Here is a 6,248-nt window from a genome sequence, read left to right on the forward strand (position 1 = left end):
GCGACTTGTTTACATTTAGTCAAGTTATGACTAAATGTTTTAACATCGAGGGGGGAATCGAGACGAGGGTCGTGGTGTATGTGTGTGTGTGTGTGCGTGCGTGTAGAGCGATTCAGACCAAACTACTGGACCGATCTTTATGAAATTTGACATGAGAGTTCCTGGGTATGATATCCCCATACGTTTTTTTCATTTTTTTGATAAATGTCTTTGATGACGTCATATCCGGCTTTTCGTGAAAGTTGAGGCAGCACTGTCACGCCCTCAGTTTTTTTTAACCAAATTGGTTGAAATTTTGGTCAAGTAATGTTCGACGAAGCCCGGACTTCGGTATTGCATTTCAGCTTGGTGGCTTAAAAATTAATTTATGACTTTGGTCATTAAAAATCGAAAAATTGTAAAAAAATTTTTTTTTTTATAAAACTATCCAAATTTACGTTTATCTTATTTTCCATCATTTGCTGATTCCAAAAACATATACATATGTTATATTTGGATTAAAAACAAGCTCTGAAAATTAAATATATAAAAATTATTATCAAAATTTTTTTTTCGAAATCAATTTAAAAACACTTTCATCTTATTCCTTGTCGGTTCCTGATTCCAAAAACATATAGATATGATATGTTTGGATTCAAAACACGCTCAGAAAGTTAAAACGAAGAGAGGTACAGAAAAGCGTGCTCTCCTTCTCAGCGCAACTACTACCCCGCTCTTCTTGTCAATTTCACTGCCTTCGCCATGAGCGGTGGACTGACGATGCTACGGTCTTGCTGAAACATTGCATTGCGTTCAGTTTCAGCTACTTGACTAAATGTTGTATTTTCGCCTTACGCGACTTGTTTAACTCTCTATTCTTGTATTTTATTCATTTTGATTTATTCGAAAGGTTTCGAGTCGTTTACTGAAAATCGAATATAGTGCGTAAGTGACCTTGATCAGCTTTCCCAGAATCCCGTATTCTTTAGTACGGGATACCCCCAAGAAAAGGTAATAGGGGGATATGTATCACTGCGTGTCTGCAGATAGTAATGGTAGTTGAGCACTTCTTGAGTGATCCACTTCTGGTTATTATGAATCAAACATGACCCCTGTAACCCCAAAACTTGACGAGGGTCAATCCAACTAAGGTCAAGTCGCGAGATTAACAAGCCCCAGAATTGTGCAAGGTTACAAAGCTCTAGCTTCAAAAACATCCGAAATAACCCCAAAGTTAAAGGCACACTCAGCTTCACGTAAACCAACAGTTTTTGGTAACAGACACAATCAGGCTTTTACACAGTACAAACAACCTTTCGTTTAAACACTCACCGCTTGAGAATATCCTAGGTGCCCGCCGTAAAGAGCGAGCATTTTGTAAAGAATTTATTTTGCGTGGCCAGCCGAATTGTCTAGTACCACAATCGGAAATGAAACTTATTCAATTCTGCTAGCACTTTACAGCAGTTTATTTGGTTTGGAATACAATCAAGTACCTAGTTATGCCGTTGTTCTGCTGGGGCAAATACTTTTGTGATTTGTTCCTGTTCTGGTATCGCGAAGGAAATGTTCATACGTCGTATTGAGTAGCAGACGAACTCTTTCCCCCGTGTTCCAACGTCATATACTGTAGGAAGTTTTGTTTTCAAGCAAGGTAGATTTAGAAAACAACCAAACTCATGCATTTTGTATTGGATTTCGTGTGTTGTAACCTGTAGTTGTTAGACGTGGAAATGCGGTTTCACTGTTTGTGTTGTCTGCTCCAGAGATGTATATTTCGTACATTTGAGCGTTCGGAACTTTTCAGTCGCTAAAAGTAGTGTCGCTTCTCAATCCATGAGCTATGGAAGATTCGGTTTGATTGCTGTGTATTTACAAAACAATAAACACCCGTTGCAGTTTAGCAAAAATAGCAGAGGGGGGAATACTGCTCATTCCAAAGACTCGCCTGATTACCAAGGGGAGTCAAAAATACAGCCAAAAAATCAATGTCAAAACATAGAAAACCCATCAAGCTCACAAGAAAAACAGTAACAAATCAAAGCAATGAGGGATTCTTACTTATCACATTGAATGTACAGGATGCAGTTCTCACTTGGCCTCCTATCCTGCTTGCACAGGAGATGTTTGCATCAGTGTCACCGACTAAGTCGTGCTGCTGATAGAACAGCTGGCTTTCAGTGGGGTTCCTCTGAGCAGCAATGTGTGCAGCCTGATCTGCTTGCACAGTGCAGCTTAAACGAATGCACACGGCCACTTGAGACTTTCTCACATTAGTCCTTTCGATATACCACACGTTGGAGGCCAAAAGGCTCAAACCCTCGCATATTATCGTGTTGTTTGTATTTGCGATAATGTCAAGCTGGTTTCTTTCTGTGCAATTCTTGATGTTAATACTCACCACTTCTTGCTTTCCTGTCAATAAAAACGAAATTGAAAATTACTAACTTTGTCAGAATACTTATTATATGATGAGTTTTTGAACTCACACATTCATTAAAGCCCGGTTGACCCTCGTCAAAGTGTCAGTCACAGCAGGATAAGAGACATGCAGAGTCACAATGATATTAACAACAAGAACGCTGAAGCGTAATTAACCATTCAGTCAAGCAAGGATGGAAGCGGCGAAGCGATGACAATCGAGCACTGACAAAAGGTCCGTTTTGCCCTCACGTTCCTAACACACACACACACACATACACACACACACACACACACACACACACACACACACACACTCACACACACACACACACTCATGCGCGCACGCACATAGGCGCACACACACACACACACACACACACACACACACACACATTGAACAGCATACATACATGTACATGTATATTAATAATTGTGACCAGTGTGAAAAGAGAAAGAGGAACAGACAGACAGATAGCCAGAGACATATTTTATGCTGTTTCTTGCAAAGCTGTTCAGGGTGGGGCGGGGATATAGCTCAGTTGGTAGCGCGTTGGATTTGTATTCAGTTGGCCGCTGTCAGCGTGAGTTCTATCCCAGGTTCGGCGGAAATTTATTTCAGAGTCAACTTTGTGTGCAGACTCTCTTCGGTGTCCGAACCCTCCCCCCGTGTACACTACATTGGGTGTGCACGTTAAAGATCCCACGATTGACAAAAGGGTCTTTCCTGGCAAAATTGCTTAGGCACAGTTAATAATTGTCCACCTATACCCGTGTGACTTGGAATAATAGGCCGTGAAAGGTAAATATGCGCCGAAATGGCTGCAATTTACTGGCCGTATAAAATGTCATCTCACACGGCATCACTGCAGAGCGCCTAGAACTGTACCCACGGAATATGCGCGATATAAGCGTGATTGATTGATTGATTGATATCTGTTAACACAGGCGTTAATCCTTCAGCGTCGTCTATTTGGATAAGCGTCCAAATCAATTCACAAAAGTGAAGACATGATTAACACTTCCTACGAAGCATGGCAATACCCCCCTCCCCACCCCCGAGGCCCTATCCTTGGGGAGCCAAACTTACCAACAAGAACGAACATGAGGACAGCACATGCCAGCGTTCCTTTCTCCATCGAAATCGTTCTGCTTGCACGTCCGCTGCAGTTTGATCTGTGTCTTATGTCTTGCAAAGTACGTTCAAGATTGTCCCCGTTGCGTGTTGTATCAACCAGGACACAGAACAAAGTGTGCCGGCAGGCAGTTCAACAAACTGATCACTCTCCAGAATCGGATTGCTTGATTCATTGTCAACAACCACGATGACGTCATTTCAATGCTGGAAAAGAATCAAACAGGTCTTGGTTCACACGACCCTTGGTTTTTATTCATTTTTTTTTTTACAGTCTTGGTGCACATAAAAATAGAGAATACTACATGGCTTGCTGTGTCGTACCAGATTTACACGAGTTTTTTTTTTAAATATTGAACTGCGAGCGAAAGCGAATAATTACACATTAACATGCTTCCATTTGAAACTTCGAGGTCTTCAACGGGGATTGACGCCCGACAAAAGCTAATTGAAGCCCGACGGAGCGAAGCGACGGAGGGCTTCAATTAGACTTTGGGAGGGCGTCAATCCACGATGAAGACCGAGAAGTTTCAAATGGAAGCGTGTTAATGTTATTGTAATCCAATCTGACGACGATCTCTTTCCTGCTTTCATGCGATGGTAAACAGACAGAATTGGTTCTGTTCTGTTCACACACTACTTTCAGTCCACCTACCTGCGAGGGTCAAGTCCCAAGAAATATGTCTGTATTCCTATCGTACCACTTTCCTCCTGTTTTGTTTTCTTTCACATACATTGTCCCTTCTTTTTTGACGAGTTTCTGGACAGCAAACTCAAAACAAATTCTTTTCATCACAAAAGCGATCTTTGGAATTGACTGACGTAGTCCGAAAGAATTCATGCATCAACTTACGTCACGTATCCGACGTCATCACTTCGCATACCTTATGGTCTCGGTATTTCGTTGGTACTTCATATTTCCTACTTGTAAAATGACCCTCAAACCTAACCGAGACAAGTTGAGGCTGTATCAATGCGCCTCGCCAGCAGGTTGTTAATGGATTTTTTAGGGAGTGACTATCGAGAATTAGTGACCGGTAATTTTTAATGAGTTGGGGCATTCTGACCAATCACAGGATCTGTTTCATTAAAACGCAAACTTGATTGAATTACAATATTAATTATTCCCCCCTCTGCTTCTTTACCTCTGTAAACTTTTAGAGCTAGTTATTTTTCGATACACACCCAGCAACCAAACAAATAACGAGCCAGCAACAGCCTGAATCCTCGATAGCGCAATGGGTTGAGAAGCTGTTCTGTGTCGGAACTACTTTTGCGACTAAAATTAAAAAGTTCCTAACGCTCTAATGTACGAAGTATATATTACACGGTGGAAATTAGGATTTTATAGTTTAACAAGAAGAGCAAACGCTCGATCGAGTCACTTTCGCAGTTCTGAATATTATATGAGGCATCAGATGGACAGGAAGAAATTGCTATTCACAACACAATGAGTCACGTTCACATAAAATTTGAGCCCGGTCACTTTTATAGTTTCCGAGAAAAGCCCAACGTTAAAGTTGTGTGTTGCCGAACAGAAAAGGCTAGTTATCTCCCTTGTTTTTCTGATAACGTTCGTAAAAGGCTACAGATGTAAATACTTTGATGTAAAGAATAATCCTACAAAGTTTCAATCACATCCGATGAACTTTGTCAAAGATATAAAATGTCTAATTTTTCCTTTGACGCTGACCTGTGACCTTGAAAAAGGTCAAAGGTCAACGAAACCATCGTTAAAGTGTAGAGGTCATTGGAGGTCACGACTAAACAAAATATGAGCCCGATCGCTTTGATAGTTTCCGAGAAAAGTCCAACGTTAAGGTGGTGTCTACGGACGGCCGGCCGGACAGACTAACACTGACCGATTACATAGTCACATTTTCTCAAGTGACTCAAAAAGGATTTAGGTTTTGAACTTTGTTCACAGTGTTGATAACCTATGAGTGTTTGGTATTGAATGATGCGTCGTAGAATTTCCATGTTATTGATGTATATTTTTTATAGCGTATTTGATGTAGTTTCCTTAGTGCAGTAGTTTTTGTGTATTTTCGAGGAATTTTAACTGTAGCTTCTATGGAGGCTGACAGCAGCCTCGAAACTCTCCCCCTCACCTTAACCCTCCTTGTTTTATTGCGGTCGACATTTCGCGCCGACTAAACTACACGTGCACTGTGCTTTTCCACAGCCCTCCCCCCTCACCTTACCCCTCCCTAACCCTTCCCTGTTGACCTGATTATTGCTTCTAGGTTGCCTGTACCTTCTCTGAGCAAAAAGGACTAGTGCTCATGAATATGCATGGCGTATTCATAATGATTATTGTATTGGTTAAATTTACATTGTTCATAAGGGTTGAAGAGAATAATAGGCTGCATAAGTTATGTAATGTTTTGATACATATATTTTTATAGCTTGTTTTTGAAGAGAAATCGGGAATTCTCTGTGGAATGAAGGGACTATGTTTCAGGCGTATGAATTTGATAAGTAATTTGTTCCTGATATCTTGGTTGTGGCGCGAATCTTCATTCTCTCTCGTCTGGCTGTCCTCGGTTCGCGGTTCGCCACTCTCAGCTCTCAGCCCCGGTCAACGAATAGTCAAGGTATGACGACTTTAACTTTAATAGGATAGGGAAATAGGATGTATACCTTGTAATATGTTGTGATCATTCTTAAAGTAAATTCTTAAATTGTTTCTTTGAATTGTGTGTGGTATGCT

General features: G+C 41.0%; 1 long non-coding RNA gene across 1 annotated transcript in view; it reads right to left on the minus strand.

Annotated features, from left to right (window-relative positions):
* Positions 1-4,173, minus strand: part of LOC138950679 (uncharacterized) — a 363,039-nt gene extending 358,866 nt beyond the window's left edge. Inside the window, exon 1 of the long non-coding RNA XR_011450769.1 lies at positions 3,926-4,173. This is a non-coding gene — a long non-coding RNA (uncharacterized lncRNA). The remainder of the gene's footprint in view (positions 1-3,925) is intronic.
* Positions 4,174-6,248: the final 2,075 nt, after the last annotated feature.

Source organism: Littorina saxatilis, linkage group LG16 (assembly GCF_037325665.1).
Source record: "Littorina saxatilis isolate snail1 linkage group LG16, US_GU_Lsax_2.0, whole genome shotgun sequence".
In the NCBI taxonomy this organism is placed as follows: Eukaryota; Metazoa; Mollusca; class Gastropoda; order Littorinimorpha; family Littorinidae; genus Littorina; species Littorina saxatilis.